Source organism: Coffea eugenioides, unplaced genomic scaffold (genome assembly GCF_003713205.1).
Source record: "Coffea eugenioides isolate CCC68of unplaced genomic scaffold, Ceug_1.0 ScVebR1_2133;HRSCAF=3108, whole genome shotgun sequence".
Lineage (NCBI taxonomy): Eukaryota > Viridiplantae > Streptophyta > Magnoliopsida > Gentianales > Rubiaceae > Coffea > Coffea eugenioides.
In genome coordinates, this window is record NW_020862593.1 from 1 (window position 1) to 22038 (window position 22038).

The 22038-nt window shown below is 35.2% G+C and overlaps 1 pseudogene; it reads left to right on the forward strand.

Moving 5' to 3' along the window:
• The first annotated feature begins 11103 nt into the window (after positions 1–11103).
• On the forward strand, positions 11104–18869 carry LOC113756257 (annotated as a pseudogene).
• Positions 18870–22038: the final 3169 nt, after the last annotated feature.

Below are 22038 nucleotides of genomic sequence, written 5' to 3' on the forward strand. Positions count from 1 at the left end.
AGAATGGATGATCTAAATAAATTGCTTAAACACAAGAAACAAGTCTGTTTTCAAAGGAATGAACCAAAACCTCACTTTGACATTCATAAGAAAAGGTTGAATTCTAATGCAAACGAATTTACTATTTATAGAAGAAGGCAAGTCAGATTTGTTAATGTGACAGCCCCACCTCCCCCTAAGGCGAACCAGAGGGTTCGGCGGACCGCCTGCCCAGCTCTCGCCGGGACACAAAATTCAAAACAATAAAACTAGATAAACCCTCAAGCGTACTATTCACAATATATCTAACGCCAAAAGAGTTCTAATTACATCTTCAAAATATCACTCTAATATACTATAACCACAACCAGCAGAAGATAGACCCTAAGGAGGGTTCTTATACAAACCACCAAAACAAAAACAAACAAACATCCCAACATACACCTCATCACCCTTTCTGGCCAGTCACCTCACAAACTTGCCCGGGCGAACGAAATCACAAACTTGAGCTTGAGTCACAAGCTCGGGTCACAAACTTGGTCCACATTCTCGGTGAACCGGATTCACAAACTTGGTGACCTCAGACTAAGTTGGACTGGCTTCGACCAAGCCCTGACCGGCTCGAATAGTCCATCTAGGTCGGAAGATCAACCCCAAACTCACAAACTTCACAAAATTTATTCAAAAGTCACCCCGAGCCACGAGCTCAAGGGTTTTAGTTCCAAAATTGCTCATATACACAAGCCATGTACAAATATGTGCGCAAGTTAGGGTTTAGGTCGAGTGCGATAAAGTACACCCTCGCCTAGGTACCCTCTTCATACATATCGAAACACATAAGCAACTAACACACAAGAGCGGCCTGAATACTTACACAACGAACAAAAGAGCAAAAGTACGAAATTCGTGCCGCGAGGAGTAGCTAGTAGGCCCCACTGGCTCCACCTAACTCACCAACGTCTGAAATTGAAGATTGTGTCACAATATATCACAAACAGCTGCTAACATACTTAAAACAAGTAAAACGGCAAAATCGGCACATGTAAGTGCGGAAACGGCAAAATGGGCACACGCGCCCGCGCGGAACGGCAAACGGAAATGGCCAAATCTGCTTTCTCAAACCGTTTTGATCAAAAGTTAGGATAGGAATGTCGGATCAAGGTACATGAGATACTGTTACGAAGCTAAGAGGATGGGCTACAATTCTCATGAAGGCACCTAAGTCCGGATCTGAAAAGAAATAGGTCAAAAGTATGGAAAATCGTTCCAGAAATTCGCACTTTAGAGTGACGAACAGGGTATGTTTGCTGGACCATAACTCCCAGCTCACAAATCCAAATCAGGAAATTCCAAAGGAATTAGAAAGCTGAGACATAAGGTTAAAACTTTGATGTTTTGGCCGAGACCTGAATCCACTCAGAACAGAACGAAAATTGAGTGCCAAAGTACCCGTCAGAACTGTCCAGATCAAAGGCAGTTCTGACGATCAATCTTGTTTTGGTCATAACGGAAGCTACGGAACTCGGATTTCGACGCACTTTATACTGTTTCGAAGCTAAAACCAAGATCTATATTTCTTATGAAGGAGTCAACACCCAGATCGCATGTTATCAAAACGGATAAAACATGGGCAGAAGCAAAAATCAAAACGGAACACAATCCAGGGTACCAAAACAGGTGCTAGTGTTTTGTCTATAACTAGGGCTACACTGATCCGTTTAACCTGAAATTTTGCAGACATATTCAAGACATAAGAGGCTACAACGTCACAGAAGGTCACTCAACCCAGTTTTGAGTGCAAACAGGTCAAAAATGCAAGATACTTCATCAACAACGTAAAACAGATTCACCAAAACGCATTCTAGCGGAAACATCATAACTCAGGCTCTACAAGCTCAAATCCAGAAATTCCAAAACCAGTTGAAAGCTAAGAAACAGGGATAAATTTCATCAGAAGGTCTCAACAACCAATTCGGAAGCAATTCCAGCCAAAACAACCAATTACAGTCGCAAATCCCAATTTCGGGTAAACCAGAACAGCAATAGTAATTTCGACTTTTCTCATTCCACACTACTCCGATTGACCTGAAATTTTGTAGGAACCTCTAAAATGTCATTCCCTACAACTTTCATGTTTTGAGATAAGGCAAATTCGGCCTCTATCTATGACCTAAAAATTCGGACAGAATGTTCATCACAAAACCCTCACTTTTCAATTTTTGGTCCAAAACAGAAATTGGTTGCAATTAATCACTTTTCCCACCTCCTAGAGTCATTATAGACCATTTCCAATCATCATAGATAGCCACACAATCATGCTTATCTTAAAACAGAAAATTCCCCAAAAATAATAAAACTTCATTATTTCAACCACAAATCAAGAATTAATCTATAAACTTGCATCTTATACTACCACTAAGCATGATTTAAGCATCAATTAAAGGAGGAGGGTGGTTCTTCACAACTTACCTTGAAAACAAGAGAGAGAGAGCAATTGGTCACCTTAGCTTTCCAAATAACTTCACCAATCACCTCAAAATCACTAAATGGAGGAGTTTTATGGAGCAATTACAAATTTAACCGGTTGAAGTGGAAGATTGAGCAAGGTTGGAGCAAAGAAATTGGAGAGCTTTTCTTTTCCTTTTTTTGCTTGAAGTGAATCGGCCAAGGAGAGAAGAAAATAAGGAATTTTGGTCAATTTTTTTGGTATTTATTTGGTAAAAGTGGTAAGATGGTCTTATGGTCAAATTCCAAGTCCAATCACAAAGTGACACTTGTCACTCTTATTAATGCATAGCTATCCTTTTGTCTCTCCAACTCTCATCCATTTGATAACCTCTAATTATCTCTTAACCCCCGGTAAATTAATCCCAGTATCCAAAACTTAACCTAGTTGGCCGAATTTTTCCGAACTTTTCGCACTAGTGGGTCCCACGTCCGGTATACGCTCTTAATTTCTCAAAATCTATTCGATACTAGAAAAATCATCTAAAAATTATATCTGCTCCTTAAAAATATCTAGAAATTTTTCTAATCACGAAAATGCAGAAAACAAGCCATGAAAAATACGAAAACCTAGAAAATAGGAAATTACGGGTTCTCACAGTTAAACCTATTTATGTAAACGATTCCCTGACTATGTGTAGTTTCTGTTGTCAAGTTGGTCACATGAAAAATAATTGCTATTTAAGGAAAAATATGAGAAATGACATGAAATGCATGTGAATAGTTAGACATGTTGCTAACTCTCAAGGATCCAAAAATTTTTGGGTACCATATATTAGTTCTTGATCTCTTGAGTAGGTGAATTTGGTGAACATTATTAAGGAAGTAAAGTGGTTCATAGACAATGAATGTTCAAGACACATGACCGGTGATCCATCACAATTCATCAAAACTCAAGCCAAAGTCTTGTGGCAAGTGACATTTGGAGATGACATGAAAACTAAAACAATTGGAATAGGAGATATTGGTAAGATTGGTGAGATTCTTGGTCATAATGTTCTTTTGTAATTTTCTTTTGATGTTTCTGATACTTTGAATTGAGTTTTTCTTGATGTTTTTGGATATTACTGAATTTTAACGATGACAAAAAAGGGGGAGAAAAGAATAATGCTAATCTAATGATGGTTTGCTTTGATAATTACTTTGACTATTATTTCTCTGTTTGGTATCAATTTTCTATTTTTTGGCTGATGATTGCTGAATGTTGATATGTTGATGATTGCTGAATTCTGGTATCATTTTTCTGTTTTTTTTTTTGAAATATTGGATTCTCTGTTATTGCTGCTGGATTATGGTTGCTAATTTTTACTCTCATCTTCTGATGACAAAAAGGGGGAGAAATGGATGCTATGTGTAAGGGGGAGTTATTATAAATTTGAAATTTTGGATGCAATGAGTAAAGGAGAGTTTATGCTCAATCTTTTTTTCTTCCATCCATTATTTTGTCATAATAAAAAAGAGGAAGATTATTGATCTTAGCCCCTATCTTTTGATGTTTACAAAACAAATGGATGATACTAATATCTCTTTAAGATATACTTTCAGTTATGAAGCAAATCAGATTCAAAGATCAAACGCAATTGAAAGAAACAAAGGTTGCTGAAAGCTATCGGACGCTTGTGAAGATAGGATTGGACGTCCGATAATCATTGCGCAACTTCGGACGCATGAAGAACTCCATCACCGGACGTCCGAAGGAAATAAGACATTCTCCCTAACTCACTGACCTCAATCGGACGCAAGCATCGGACGTTCGATAGGATCCTTCAAACTCGACGAAAGCTGTCGAACGCTCACAAAGACAATACCGGACGTCCGATAGAATTGAGATATTCTTTCTAACTCAATGTTTGCTTTCGGACGCAAGCACCGGATGTCCGATAGAATTGAAGAAAATCTCTTAAACTCACTGCCTGCTGTCGGACGCAAAAGCCAGACTACCGGACGTCCGATATCCAACGGGCTAATTGACTGGCTTCGAGCTACTTCTATCCGTTCGAAGCATTAATGAAGCACTTTCTTGGTGACAAGTTGTCGATGCCTATACAATAATAAAAATAAACCTAATTGCCAATTAAAATAGCCAAAACCCGATTTCAAGTACTGGAGCAGGGACTCTAGGTGTGCAATGGATTACTTGATTCATCCTGTTCCCGAAAAGTTTGCTTAATCCGATATACCCGAATGGGATGACTTTTACACAAATAATTATTAATTTGTAAACAGGGCAAGTAGGGTCGTATTCTCAGGAATTGGGGGTATTTATCTCTTTAGAAATCGAAAATAACACTGGGGGTGTTTTTGTATAAAGGGTGACAATTAGAACAATTCAACGAAAAAATAAAATAGCCAACTAAAAATTGAATGACAATTCACTAAAATTAGAGTAACAATAATTAAAGGTCTAGCCAAGAAATAACTTCAGCAATAGTTCACCTAATTGATCATCGATGCACAAGCAATTCCAATTATTTATTAATAAATAGGTTATAACTGCCAAACAAGTGATGACAGTCAACCCCTCCCTGCGTCGGTGATTAATGTACGCTCGTTAACCACCGTTCTAATTGAGAAATAATCATAGGTACGCCCGTAAGATTTAATTTCCCAATTGTCTTACGTATTAGAGGAGCCCTATTCTAAGCAAATAACGCACTACCAGGGTTATTTTAAATTAGCCCGCGTATTCCCCTGACACAAATCCAATCATGCCAATTGTCACTAATTCAAGGCAATTAATCAATTACGGATTTAATGCCCTAATTGACAATAGATTACCAAATTAACTAATTATCCGGATTCAAGACAATCAATTAATTAAATAACCATAAGCACTGCAATCGAAAAATATGCAAATACCAATAAATAAGAGGAAACGATAAAATTAAATCGATCTCACAATTTTAGGTGACCCAAAACATCCGTTGTTTCTTGACTAGACAAAGGGGTTTAGCTCATTGTTGATGAGAAAAATCCATGCAAAACTGAAGCGATAGTTGCAGCCATTATCTGCATTTGGGAAAGCCCAATTCGTCCGAACAAATGAAAGGAAAAAAAAAGTTACAAAGAATAATTGAATCTCCTAATTGCTCCTGACATCCGAGGAATGAAAAGAAAACTACTAAGAGCTAAACAAAAAAGAAAAGTCAAAGGCTAAGCTGTGACAGCCCCACCTCCCCCTAAGGCGAACCAGAGGGTTCGGCGGGCCGCCTGCCCAGCTCTCGCCGGGACTCAGTCGTTCACTACATTCCTCAAACAGATTACAAGAAAAATCTCAAATATTACATCAAATTCTCCAATAATTACATATCAAGAGCGAAGCGTCCACGCTTCCGCTGCGCCACTCTGATCCATGATCCCAATTCTTATACCAGAGGAATTCCACAACAATAAAATCACAACAAGCCTTCCTTCGCCATGAGCCCTGTGGAGGGGAATAAAACATTTTTGGGGTGAGCTAGAAGCTCAGCGAGTAACCAGTAAAATCCGAAATCAAACATATTTCACAATGTTGCATTTCGATCATTTCGATGATGTCATGATTCAAAGAACAAATGTCCGTTTATTGCTCTCGTGAGCCAGTGAAGTCATAGCACTTGAACACCCAACGCTCAAATAGATCATTTAACATTAACATTAACATTACATTAAGAGGGAGCCCCTTTTTGAGCTCCGGAGCCATTTGCTCCAAGTAAACAGAGGTGGAGACGTTGGTGTCCAACACAAGACTCCCCAAGAACTCATTGAAGCCAAACTCATATCATGAATTCACATGCAAGCACGCATGAAATGCAGTCGAGTAAATAATGCAAGAAACATTTCATAAGAAGCTTTAACAATAGTTTGGGGTCACTCACCTCCATGGCTCAGGAACCATCCATCATATATCATTGCCTTGCTCAAATCCAAGTCTTAGTTCACAAACTCAATGCAAACAAGTCCTTTCAAAATTCGGACAGAATGCTTCCTTAAGAACCCTAGGTTTTTCAATTTTCTTCCAAAACAGAAATTGGTTGCAATTAATCACTTTTTCCACCTCATAGAGTCCTTAAACATCATTTCCAATCATCATATATAACCACGCAATCATATCCATATGAAAACAGAAAAATCCCCAATAATTATAAAACTTCACCAATTCAATCCAAAACCAAGATATAATCCATAAAAGTGCATCTTATACCTCCCCCTAAGGCGAACCAGATTTCTATTTTCGTGGAGATTTCCATTTTGACCATGAAAATGCATGATTTGGCTTCTGAGGTCTTCATAAGAAATGTAGGTATATGTCTTGGCTTCGAAACGCCATAAGATTCATTTCAATCCGATAAGTGTAACTTCAGTTATGGATATTGTGCCGAAAGGTGTATTTGATAGTCTATGATGTGTATGTGATTGATTTGAGATGAAATGGTGTTGCTTGTAGGATGGAAAAGTAAGGAAATTAAGGGGATATGCTGTCCGATCTTTGAAAGCATTTGATTGCTTTGAGTTTGAGTTGAAGGGCTTGGATTTGGGCAAGGCAATGATATATGATGGATGGTTGCTGAGCCGTGGAGGTGAGTGACCCTAAACCGTTTCCAAAGTTACTTTTGAACCGTTTCTTGCATTATTTACTTGTTTGCATATCATGTGTGCCGGCATGCGAGTTCATGACATGATTTGGCTTAACTGAGTTCTTGGGAAGTCTGTGCTGAACAGCAACGTCTCCACTATCTGTTTACTAGTTATTTGGAGCACGATGGCTCCTCATTCCTGTTTATCTGTTATCTGAGATATTTGAGCGTTGGGTGTTTAAGTGCAATGATTTCACTGGCTCACGAGAGCAAAAATACGTACATTTAATCTTGGAATCATGACATCATCGAAATGCATTATTGTGAAATATATTTGATTACTGATTTTATTGGTTACTCACTGAGCTTCTAGCTCACCCCAAAAATATTTTATTCCCTTCCACAGGGCTCGTGGCGAAGGAAGGCTTGTAGTACTTATTCACGTGACTGGATGGCATATATCTTGTACAGTTTGGATTTGGAATCATTTTATGCATAGTTTGGGGAATTGTTTCCGCTTCGCTTATGACATGTAATTATTGGAGAATTTGATGTAATATTTGAGATTTATCTCGTAATTTATTTGAGGACTGTAGTGACTGACTGAGTCCCGGCGAGAGTTGGGCAGGCGGTCCGCCGAACCCTCTGGTTCGCCTTAGGGTGAGGTGGGGCTGTCACATAAGCCATCAAAGTAGTGCTAGTTCTCTGCGCCTTTTTTCGATCTAATTCCTAGCTACTCTAATGCTCGGCTCCTGTGCGGCAGCCCCTCCAGCCGAATAGAAGACTTCAGCCTTTTCGTCCTTTTTCCCATGCTGTCTTCCGCCAAATTACCAAAAAGGGGTCGCGTCTTGACGTTCCAAAAATCCCCCTGCTACTTGAACTCTTTCCTGATGATTGCCAAATTGGCACTTGTTATGGTATTTTCATTCTACTCCTTGAAATAAATGTAAATTGGCAAAAGTGAATAGAATCTCACAATTAATCCACATCAGGTCAGGTAATAGGGGAAATTAATAATAAAATAAATGATAAAATTGCAACCTATCAATTGGTCTTGTATAAATAGTGCATGATCAGAAACTTCAAACAACTTTTGTAGTCTTGGTGAGAAAATACTCTTCAAGGAAGATTTGTAGTCTTGGTGGTGTGAAGTTCATTGTAAGTTTTTTATTTGTGAGTGAATACTTCAATAGTGTAGCTCTGTGAGGGTTGTCCTTAGGGATAGTAAAATTTCCTAACTTGACCAAGTGGAGATTGGCGCAAGGAGGAAGTGAACCTTCTTTTGTACACAAGATTGGTTGTATTTCGTTAATTTGAAAAAGCTTGTTTGAATTGGTCTACAAGTTCAAGAGGAGCTTGGTAGTCAATTGGTTTGCAATTCTTCCCTTCTTATTTACTTATTGTTATGTTGTGATCCTTAAATTGCTTATCTTTTCTACTTCTCTCAAGTGATATTGTTCATTCATTGATTGATTCATTGTGTGATCACTTAGAAAAGAGGGTAAATTTCATATTGAGCAAAAAGTGTCTCATAACTTGATTAGTTTTCTTAATTAACCTAATTCACCCCCCTCTTAGGTTGTCTTCGATCCTTACATATCCCACCAATTTTTTAATTGTCCTGTGAATCCAGACACTAAAGAGTTGCTACATTTCTTTCTTGAATATTTTTTAATTTGTAAGTTAATCTAGCCAATCCCATTTCTTGGAGTATATTTAATATTTAATATTCTACTTTTTCATTTATATTCTATTCATATATTGAATCTCCATCATATTTTGTCGTACGAAATTTTCATCGCTCTTCATATTGAATATCTGGAGGATTTGGTTTAGGGTAATAATTTCTTGTGTCTATTATTTTCTAATATTTTCTATAATTCTTTCTTCTTTTTATTCTATTGATTTGATTGTCTTCTTCTTCTTTAAACTAATGCTCTATTGGAGTTATTATTTCTATTTCTTCTTCTGAATATTCTTCTAAGGATTCGAATTCTTCTGATGTTAATTCTTCATTAATAATTCCACTATCTATTGTATTAATTCTTAGTGTATTAGTTAAAGATTGTAATGATTGAGATATTCTATTAAGTACAGTGTTGGTTGGACTTACATTTTATACTAACTCTTGCTCACTATTTCTTGGAAGACTTATAGGTTGAAAATGAGGTGCTGATATATCATTTGGGAATCTAGTTGAAAGTTTTGGAATACTATCTACTTTAGTACTTAATACTTCTATATGTTGAGCTATAGTATGAAATATTTGATTTGTATAATTATTTTGTTGGTATAAATTTTTAATATCTTCTAGATTTACATTATTCTTATTGCTTGATTCTGCTTCTCTTCCCTTTTTAAAAGGTGATGCAATTATATCTCCTTCAGTAGTCTTTATTTTTATTTCCTGTAATGGGAGATGAATAGCTATAACTACTTGATTATCTTTTAAATTCCATTTTTTATATAAATTAGTTTGTACATTTATTTGAGGTGTATCATATATATCATATAATCCTATTTTTGAAGTATAGAATGATAACCAAGTGAAAAAAGGAAAATCAAACTTTCTTTGTTTTAATTCATTCTTCCATTCCTTTTTCAAATTTTTTCTATATAAAGGTGATAATTGTGCAAGCCAAATTCTCTTATTTTCATTTTGTTTGTCATCAAAATCTTCTTGTAAGTATTTATGATTAATTTTAAATTTAGATTTATTTATAACATTTATTTCTCCTTTCATTTGTGAATGTGTTGGTGATTACTCAGACTGATTTTGATGTATTGCCTCTAGTACTGGGGTTTTGAATCTAAATGTTTAATTATTTTCAATAGGAGGTACTAATTTAATAAAATCAGAACAAGACTATCTAGCTAGTATCCATGAATAATTTGAAAATGTTGAAGGCCTTTCTCTGAATGAATTGAATTTTATAAACACTCTCTCATCCGGTTCTTCTGTTATTTGTTAAGCTTCTGTTCTTTCTAAATTTCTTGGGACTTGAGGATTTTATATTTGAAATTCAGTAGGTACTGTGATTTCATTTCATTTTAATCTTTTGAGGGTATATACTGTATATACTATTGGTCTATCTACTTCTACTTGAAGTATTACAGTTTCATCATTTAATGTAGGAGTCATTATAAATTTTGGGTTTAATTGTGATGATAATGGTCTACAATACATCCTGTAAATTATAGCAAAATTTTTACTATGTTTTTCAGATTTATCTCCTTGTAAATGAATGTCTAATACCATAGAATTCAAAATATGTGGGTCAGTGATATCTATTGAAAATCTAGGAGCACAGTTAAAATATATTGGTCCAATACATACATTCACTACAAGAAATTTGGTCTTCAGTGACAAGCCATTTTTGTCACAAAAAAATAAAAAGTCATCACTGATAACTTTTATTGACAACTTTCTAGTTATCACAGAGTCGTCACTGAAGGCCCGTCGGTAAAAGTATATAGTGACGACAATAAAAGTCGTCAGTGAATGGAACTGTTTTGTGACAACTGATGTCGTCAATAATTATTGTAATTTTAGTGATGACATAATATCTTGTCAATGATGTACAAATAAATGTCGTCACTAAAAGTGATATGTAATTGTCATTGGTATAGACTAATTACTGACGACTTTTGAAGTCACTAAACACTTTTTCATTCTATGACCACAGATTGTTATTAATGGAAAATTTTGATTCAATGATAACTCTTTATCACCATGAAAATTGAAAATTTTCCTACAACAATTATATCTATGAATGGAAAAAAATGACAATGATTTATAATTAGCAAATGAATGCATCCATTGCATTACGAAATGTCAAAATATCATATAAGCATTCAAATATCATAATGAAGTTCAACAACACCCTATCTATAGTTTGATAAGTGGTATTTGGCCTAAATTTCACATATAACTCGAGGTAGATTTACAAAAAAAATCCAAGTCCCAAATTTCAACATAGAGCTGCTTCAGCAACACTCAGCTCCTCCCCTTAACACTCGGCTCCTCCCCTCAGGTAAAAGATTTGTAAGGCAGTTTCCAACAATGGCTCCTAAAGCTGACGCCACAAAAAAGCTTGATACAAAGGCTCAGGCAGCCAAGGTTGCCAAATTTGTCAAATCTGGGACAACTTTTAAGAAGAAAGCCAAGAAGATCCGAACCAAAGTTACCTTTCATCGTCCTAAGACATTGAAAAAAGACGGGAACCCGAAGTACCCACGCATCAGTGCTCCTTCTAGGAATAAGTTGGACCATTATTAGATTGTCAAATATCCTTTGACTACTGAATCTGCCATGAAAAAGATTGAAGATAACAATACCATGGTATTCATAGTTGACATTCATGCTGATAAGAAGAAAATCAAAGATGCAGTGAAGAAGATGCACGACATACAGACTGACGGGTATTTTACATACGTGCAAGCTAAAAAATACCGAATTACACCCGTTCACTGCAAGTATACAGATCAACTAGTAGTTTAGGGTATATATCGGGTCGATCCCACAGGGAAGAATGCAATTACCGATGTTTTCAAACTCCTTTATTATTTAGACTACCACAAATATAAAATTTAAGAAAATAACACCAGAAAGCTCCTAGAGACATGGAATTCCTTACTACTCTTGCAAATGAGATTATCGGTTAAGTGAATGCTATTATCTTGATTAGTTATGGCGTAATTTCCTAATGTATGTGAAACCTACTTTCGTAGTGAATCAACTATACTTGTAATTAAATCATACCTACTCTCGTGGTTATGAAATTAACTACAAGTTCATTTCTTCTATGAAATTACATGAAACAAGTCACTTAAGCCGCATAGGTGCACCTCTACTTTCGTGAGTGTACTCCCTAGGCTTATCACTTCTTTGAACTAGTGTTAAATTCCAATTTTCATTGCAAACTTAACACCTTAAGATTATCATAATTAATGGCCAGTTAATCATGATTAGATAACCAAAAGTGATAAATAGCTTGCTCAAAATAATATGACCAAATAACCAAATAAACATCATTAACAAAATATAACAAGTTCAACCATAACTCTAGGCATAAACTTTAACTAAACATATTAAACACAAAATCCAGAACTTATATATTAGCTAAACTTGGAATCAAATACAAAAGATAAAGAGTTGGAAAGGAAAAATAACCCTTGTCACATGAGCTCTTTCCTTGCCTTCTTCATCTCCTTCTTCATCTTTGCCTAGCTAATAAACAAGAAGGATGAACTACTACTCTATACTAAACTAATCTAACAATAAGAGAATGGAAAAGCTACATTTTTGCAGACTCCAAGCTTCTCCCGTATGCTCTGCATGTCCTGGTTGCTCCCTATATAAACTGCTCCAAAAGCTCCTTTTCCATTGGTCCAAACTTGCTGCATTTGATTTCCAAATCTGAAATTGTTAAGATAGTCAATAGCCATTGTTTTTGACTTGAAAATATGCCAACTTTCTTGCCCTTTTGTCTTCTAAAGCATGTGCACCGAATTCTCTTGCAGATTGTAGCTGGAAAGTAGTCAGAACACAAGAGAATTGACTGAGCAAAATTGCAGAATTGCGGCCGGAAAACGCGCCTACACAAAACGCGGTTACAAGTCACGTTTTGTGTACTCGCGTATTCACTTTGTCCTTACTTCAGCTGCGATTTTCTCTATCATAAAGGCTGAACTGGATTTTTTGTAAAACACCAAAGTTGTAGCCCTTTGAGTTAGCTTTCTAATGCTTCAAGAATCATCCAAATCTGAGCTTTGTAGCCTGAGATATGATCGAAATACTAAACACTGGTCAGAGCTCTGTTTTCCACTTTGGACAGCTGAGTTGAATTTCGGTATTTCAACTTTTGGACTATGAAAACGACTGAACTGGACTTTGATGTCTTCATACCAAATGTAGATATATCTCTTAGCTTCAAAATGGTACCAAGATCACCTTGATCCGATCTATGTAGCTCCAGATATAGTCAAAATACCAAAACGTGTCAGAGTTGTCAAAACCTGACTTTTCTTGATTCAAATTGCATTTTTCCTTTTTACACTTCATATTTTATTTTCACCACTTTAATCCATCTTCAATCATTCAAATATCTTCTCAATGCACTTCAATTGATGATTGAATCATTAAACCTACAAAATATGAAGTTTTTACCATAAAAATCCATAAAATGCAATGTTTAGCCATTTTAACATAAAATGTAGTTTTTTTACCAAAACCTTAGTTATTTTAGTTATTAAACTAAATAATCAAACCAAAATTAACTAATAAAACACACAAAAAATACGTAAAATAAACTCTTATCAAATACCCCCACACTTGAACCATTGCTTGTCCTCAAGCAATAAAAATACAAACCAACAATGATCCAAAATTTGAAAATAAACATATGTAGCATTTCAACTTTATTTCCTCAAAACAAAGTAAATAACCATTATGCAATTATTCAATTAAGTTCAAGTACTCATAATATCAAGTAAAGGAGAGCCAATTATACCGTCATTATAACAAATTCAAATCAATTTTTCATCCTTACCCAATCTTACAAGTAAGTAACTCATATGGTCAATAATAATGCTTCCTAAACTCATGATCATCTTTTAATTCTGTTTAAAAAGATATTTATTAATATTACATATCTAAATATTACTTAAGACGTGAGAATGCCTTTTGACGCGAGGATCGACATTTTTAGATGAAGATCACCGGTTACTCAACACTTCACATACTCAAGTTGCTTTGCATACTCTTAATTCAAGTACCGTTTTACGCGAAAGTCGACATTTGTAGATGAAGACTCCCGGTTACTAAGTACAAGAATCATTGGAGTAGAACAAATCTTATTCTATTTTTGTCTTTTTCTTTTGTTTCTTCATTTTTTTTTCATTTTTTTTAAAGTAAAGATAATAACATTCCCTCGAAAGCATAATCATGAGAAGAGTATTGCAATTATTGACCATATTTATCACTTAACTTATAAAATCCAATAAAGAGAAGAAATTTCATCAAATATGCAAAAAAAATATAGGCATAATTTTCTCCACTTTAAAAGATATACTTTCCTACAAATGCAAAAATTATAATCACATAATAGTCATTTCCAAGTTAAATGAGAAAAGAAGTTTCCAAATCACATATATTTATCTCAAATGTAGAAGGAATTTGAACTACTAATGGTATGAAACTTGTTACCCCTTGGATAAAATTGAAAAAATATGAAACTTTTTGGGGCAAGTTTGCAATTTTGGACAAGATTTTAGAAAAATTTTGAATTTTAACACAAGTCCAATATTTGCAACTAATAATTCAATCACATACAATGTATATAATCTCAATTCTCCCCCCACACTTAACATACACATTGTCCTCAATGTGTAAAAAGGAAAATCAAGATAAAAAAATAATACTCCCCTATTGTTGTGATTGAATATGAAGCTTCAAGGTATGTTGTTCGCTTGTCTTCATCGCTTCATGAGTTCCATTTGGTAACCATTAGTGATATAAACCTAAAAATGGAAAATGAGAAACAAAAGTGATAACAAAGGCTTAATAAACATATAACGGTGATCCGTAATTCCCTAGCCTTTGTGGTGGTGATGTACCAATAGAAAATACACAATAAGCAACTCAAGGTACAAGAAAATATATGAGGAAAAGAAGAAAAAGAGAATCAAGGAAGCTGCATTTTTTTTTAAAAAAAAATGCTCAGAAAACGCGAGTAGAAACGCGCCTTCAGATCGCGTTTTGTAGGCGCGTTTCTTCCCAAAAGTTGCAGTACTGAAAACGCGGTTCTGTGAGAAAACGCGACTTCAAGTCGCGTTTTCAATGGCGCGTTTTCATCTTTGATCCAGGCAACAAAACGCGACTTCCATCAAAACGCGACTTCAAGTCGCGTTTTGAAGGCGCGTTTTCTGTTCTGCAGATGCAGAATCGAAAACGCGATTCTGTAAACACGCGACTCAGAGGCGCGTTTTCTTGCGCGTTTTCTGCTGCGAATTTTAGCAGAAATTCAACTTTTGAAAATTTACAAATAATACCCCAATTTTCCAAAATGCATCATAGATCATTTGTTTGCTAATATACTCAATGCATGCACATGTAAAATGATCAAAACATGCATTTTAACCCCTTGTAACGAATCAAAAACAACAATTACTCAAATCGAGGGGTTGAGTTCCTTGATCAAACTTCGCCTTTTTCACCTCATTTGGTCACTTTTGCTTTCATTTCCAATACCTATAAATGAAAAATAACGAAATGACTCAAACACATATTTTAAACATAAAATCACACCAAAATAACATAAATAACCAAAACATTGGGTTGCCTCCCAATAAGCGCTTTTTTAAAGTCAATAGCTTGACTATTTCACCTCATTTTTCAAGGAGGTTTTGTTAACGAATAATCCACCATTTTATGCCTTGGTGGATCATTGTAAGGTGACTTAATAGAAAAAGCCACATGATCTAATGATATGAGAGATGGAAGTGACTTAAATATTCCAAGTGTTTCATAGATATTACCTTGAATATGCACCACTTGAGAACTTACCAAAGGAAATGTCATGAAAGTATCTTGGGCAGGAATACCCTTAGAACCTACACTTTCAATGCACTCCTCAAGAGGGGTGAAAAATGAGTCATTAAAACTCACCTCTTGAGCCTCAAAGTTAGTTCCAAAGATATTATCTTGTGAAATAGACATTTGCTCATTGAAATACAATTGAGATTCATCATTTTCATCAACATGCAATCCATTTTCACATACAACATTCTTACCATTCATGCTAGGATCATTTTGTAATTTATTAGAAGAAATAACCTCACACAATGCATTCAATTGCTCATTTATTCTGCCAAAGTGAGAAGTTAATTCATCTATTCTTTCCTCAATCCTATCAAAACGGTTGGAAGTTGCATTAGCTAATTTTTCTAAAGCTAACTCCCAAGATGGCTTAGAATCATTAGCTACCATTTCAATTGCCAACTCCCAAGATGGTTTTGATTCATATTGGACACATTCAGGTTGGTAATCATAAAAATATGAAGAATTACTATAAGTACATTGATTATTCCAACCATAAGCAGGAGAATTGTTCAAATTAGCACTATATCGATCAAAACAAGGATTGTAATGCTCTAATTCATCATAATAATCCATATTTTGTGCTTGTCTACATGTATTAGAAGCATGATAATTTCCACACAAGTCACAAATCACATGATAAGAATTAAAAGCATTAACATTCCTTCTCTGCTCAATTTCATGCATCATGGTGTCCATTTGAACTTGTAACTTAATTACATCAAATTTTGCCTTTAAGCACCTTAAACCATCTTTAAAAGACATACCTTCAGTAATTTCTTGGTTACCTCTGTTGAAGGAGTTTTGCACTTGGTAACCATCCATTGCCAATCTTCCACTTCTCAAGCATTGTCCTCCAAATTCACCTACCCTCCTCATTATCTAAAATTACTTTTAAACAATCTCAAAAGTAAGATTAGTTAAGAAGGATAGATTCCAAGACACAAACTAAAACAGAAAAAAAAATAATAATAATAATAATAATAAAAGTTGACTAAAAAAAAAAATGGCATAAAACACATAAGATACAACCAAAAACAACAAAAATAAGAAAAATTGTCTAAATTAATAAAGTTGCTCTTCACACCGATATTGCCAAAATCTTCCCCGGCAACGGCGCCAAAAACTTGACGGGTATTTTACATACGTGCAAGCTAAAAAATACCGAATTACACCCGTTCACTGCAAGTATACAGATCAACTAGTAGTTAGGGTATATTATCGGGTCGATCCCACAGAGAAGAATGAACAATTACCGATGTTTTCAAACTCCTTTATTATTTAGACTACCACAAATATAAAATTTAAGAAAATAACACCAGAAAGCTCCTAGAGATATGGAATTCCTTACTACTCTTGCAAATGAGATTATCGGTTAAGTGAATGCTATTATCTTGATTAGTTATGGCGTAATTTCCTAATGTATGTGAAACCTACTTTCGTAGTGAATCAACTATACTTGTAATTAAATCATACCTACTCTCATGGTTATGAAATTAACTACAAGTTCATTTCTTCTATGAAATTACATGAAACAAGTCACTTAAGCCGCATAGGTGCACCTCTACTTTCGTGAGTGTACTCCCTAGGCTTATCACTTCTTTGAACTAGTGTTAAATTCCAATTTTCATTGCAAACTTAACACCTTAAGATTATCATAATTAATGGCCAGTTAATCATGATTAGATAACCAAAAGTGATAAATAGCTTGCTCAAAATAATATGACCAAATAACCAAATAAACATCATTAACAAAATATAACAAGTTCAACCATAACTCTAGGCATAAACTTTAACTAAACATATTAAACACAAAATCCAGAACTTATATATTAGCTAAACTTGGAATCAAATACAAAAGATAAAGAGTTGGAAAGGAAAAATAACCCTTGTCACATGAGCTCTTTCCTTGCCTTCTTCATCTCCTTCTTCATCTTTGCCTAGCTAATAAACAAGAAGGATGAACTACTACTCTATACTAAACTAATCTAACAATAAGAGAATGGAAAAGCTACATTTTTGCAGACTCCAAGCTTCTCCCGTATGCTCTGCATGTCCTGGTTGCTCCCTATATAAACTGCTCCAAAAGCTCCTTTTCCATTGGTCCAAACTTGCTGCATTTGATTTCCAAATCTGAAATTGTTAAGATAGTCAATAGCCATTGTTTTTGACTTGAAAATATGCCAACTTTCTTGCCCTTTTGTCTTCTAAAGCATGTGCACCGAATTCTCTTGCAGATTGTAGCTGGAAAGTAGTCAGAACACAAGAGAATTGACTGAGCAAAATTGCAGAATTGCGGCCGGAAAACGCGCCTACACAAAAACGCGGTTACAAGTCACGTTTTTGTGTACTCGCGTATTCACTTTGTCCTTACTTCAGCTGCGATTTTCTCTATCATAAAGGCTGAAACTGGATTTTTTGTAAAAACACCAAAGTTGTAGCCCTTTGAGTTAGCTTTCTAATGCTTCAAGAATCATCCAAATCTGAGCTTTGTAGCCTGAGATATGATCGAAATACTAAACACTGGTCAGAGCTCTGGTTTTCCACTTTGGACAGCTGAGTTGAATTTCGGTATTTCAACTTTTGGACTATGAAAACGACTGAACTGGACTTTGATGTCTTCATACCAAATGTAGATATATCTCTTAGCTTCAAAATGGTACCAAGATCACCTTGATCCGATCTATGTAGCTCCAGATATAGTCAAAATACCAAAACGTGTCAGAGTTGTCAAAACCTGACTTTTCTTGATTCAAATTGCATTTTTCCTTTTTACACTTCATATTTTATTTTCACCACTTTAATCCATCTTCAATCATTCAAATATCTTCTCAATGCACTTCAATTGATGATTGAATCATTAAACCTACAAAATATGAAGTTTTTACCATAAAAATCCATAAAATGCAATGTTTAGCCATTTTAACATTAAAAATGTAGTTTTTTTACCAAAACCTTAGTTATTTTAGTTATTAAACTAAATAATCAAACCAAAATTAACTAATAAAACACACAAAAAATACGTAAAATAAACTCTTATCACAGACCAAGAAAGTGAACACTTTGATCAGGCCTGATGGAACAAAGAAAGCATATGTTCGGTTGACTCCAGACTACGATGCTTTGGATGTGGCAAACAAGATTGGAATAATATAAATGAATTTAGTCATTGTTTTGTTCCGATCAAAGATACTGTCTTTTAAGTGTGACAATTTGCTAGGCTGTTTTGTCGTGAAAAAAAATACCAAATTTCAACACAAGGGGGAATTTTTAACATCAGACAAAATTTCACTAAACCTTGCCATTTCCCAATTTCACTATATCTCTTGTAGTTCGGTTGCTTAGCTAAAATTTGCAATCCAATAAGAACCTCAATAATTAAAGCTGGACATCAAAATTAGCCCCAAAGAAAATCAAAATCAGCCCCAAACTAATGCACCAAATTAGCTCAAGAAATAAGTACTGCTATTAAACTTCAGCCTCAAAGGAATACTATAACAAGTTGATAAGGCAACAAGCACTACTATAACAAGTACTGATAAAAGTACTGCTATGAACAATATAACCAGTTGATAAGACGATAAGCACAACACTAAAGGAAAAGCAACTTCAGTTCACTTGCTTAGCTAAAACATTCAAATAAACTAAACTAAACTAAACCAGAACAATCCAAACTAATGCACCACAGAGGATACAAGGTGTCAAGTATGATAACCAAAGTAATGTCGATCATGATATAAGGTGTCAAGTAGGAGCAATGTGCACCAACATAACTAGAATGTTTCTTTGCCATTTAAAAGCAAATAACAACTTTCTTGTTCTAGATCTCTGAAATTACTTTTGCTGTTTGTCATGGTGTATTAATTCCATAGAAAACCAGCGCCCCTTAATATTGTATTCCAATCAAACTAGTGAGTTAGGCAAGTGGTGGGACATTGCAAAACATTCAAAGTGAAATTTACTTCAAGAATGGCACCAAAAATGGGAACCATTCATGTGAAAAGAAAAGGTATTACCTCAAGGAATGCCTTCAAAACCCACATAAAAGTTAGTATTATTACTCCGTTAACAGAAAATCCAACCTACATCCAGCAAAAAATTTGTGATTATACAGTATAAAATAATGCTATATGGAGAACAAACTACCATGTAAGACATGAAACTATCAATAATTAGCAATTAACTGTAGCAAGATGTACACTTCTCAATTTAGCATTATTCCAAGTAGAAGAGGCAAAGCCATATTAATTTGAAAAGGGACATATAGATAGCTGTGGGAGATGGAAAGCAGGTTTTATAGTGAATATTGGGCTAATAGATAATATGATAGCACTTAGCAGAGCTGTGGGAAGTACTCAAAAGGATAAAAATGGCTTGGAACTCTACAAAAAAAAGAGTGATTCTGGACACGAATTGTAAGGCAGCTTTGGAACTAATACAAGGAGTAGGACAGGACTCACCACTATACAATCTAATATGTCAGATCAGGAATGTTTTAAGCAGGGATCGGGAATCCTGGCTACAACATGTTCGGAGAAAGAAGTAAGTGTGCAGACTAGCTAGCTAAAAGTAGTGTCAACAAAGAATCTGGGATGCAGATTATAACAGAACTGCCACAGGAACTTAGTGAATTGCGTGGTGCAAATATTTTAGGGGCTGCGACCCTATGTTTTGTTTCTGTTTAAGAGGTTTGACCTTTCCCTTGTAAACTTAACAAAAGGAACATACTAGGCAGAGAAGTAAATGCGGTCAACACATTTGCAAGCAAAACATTTTGGCCAAAGCACCTTTGCCCTTAAAAAATAATGAAACATGTGAAATTCAGCACAAGTAAGGCTAACAAGTATATTCTGGAGAATCATGGACTCTCAAAACATACCATAAGAAGCTGTCCATGTTGTTCTAATAACATTCCTAGTTCATGAATTTTTACGGAGGAAGATCTTTTTTCACATCAAAACTAATTGATGAGTTTTGGTCCTCTTACCAAGCTCTTCCAAAGTGATACTAGTACAAGTCCTTAAGTAGACTTGAGATGCAGCCTTAGAACTCTATCACCAGATTTCTCTGTCACCAGATGCACACCTTAGACTTGAGATGCAACCTTAGAGGTTTGTGTTCTAGAATGAATTTATAAGTTAGCAGAAAAAAAAAGTCTACAGTATCTCAACTTGCAGGACTACATCCATAGCTAATATACAGCTTTTAAGGCAAAGTACAAATGCAATGATTTGGAGCAACTTGTCCAGGTTTCTAAAAAAACAAATAAATGGAAACAAAGGAAATGAGAGTCGATTTGTGAGTGTGCACATTTACACAAAGATAGAGCACTTCCAACAGGAAAACATTAGGAAAGAGCTTGAAGTCTTGACAGACATATTTCAATCACCTCAATTCAAGAAACATTCAAGGCTGCTTTTGAACCAGACTAAGTGCATGGATCTAAACGAGTTGAATTTTGAAGTGAAAAAAATGTTGCTTTTGAAAAGCATTCAAATCTGTAGAATTTACTCTTACTACCTTAATTGTAATGCATTTAGCTCTACAAACAACACCACAATACTACCTTAATTGTAATGCATTTAGCTCTACAAACAACACCACAATGATGATTTGTAGACGCTTTAAGTAAAACTGAAAAGGGGACGCTTTGAACACATACCAGGAATTGCTGAAAAAGGGACGCTTTGCAGTTTAATGTGAAATTAAAACCAAAAAATAAAATAAACCAAGCGCTTGAAAATAGAATAACCAAGAATTTGATAAAATCTTAAAGAAACATACAATCTAAATTTTTTTAGAAAGCAAAATCCAACGGTTTCAGAGAATAATATATCAAACCCAATAAAGAACAAAATCTTCAAAATAAGAACATGCTGCTAATGTTCAATTAGACTAGTAACAATAAAGTTTATAAAAAGGGGGGGGGAGAATTTCCCTTAGTCACCGCCGGCTTGGTGCAGGTGTTCTTCTTGCGCTTCTTGGCGCCACCGTCGAGGTGGAGAACGAGGTGGAGGGCTGACTCCTTCTGGATATTGTAGTCGACTAGGGTGCGGCTGTCCTCGAGCTGCTTGCCAGTGAAGATGAGGTGCTGCTGGTCCGGGGGATGCCCTCCTTGTCCCGGGCAGAAATTTTTTTAAAAAACAAATTTGGGGAGAAATTGAAACAATTGATCATCTAAGTAGGGTAGAAAAGGTGATTGCTAATTAGGGTAAGAAACTTTGGGGAAACTAGACAAATGATAGAGAAGAAGAGAATTTACCCAAAACTTGAATGTTGGGAACACAAAATCGGGTCAATAAAAATTGGGGGAAATTGATTACTAAGCAAGAAGACAGAAACTTGCCTTTTTACAGCACATGCTCTGAGGAAATATATCAAAATCAGTAGCCCAATAAG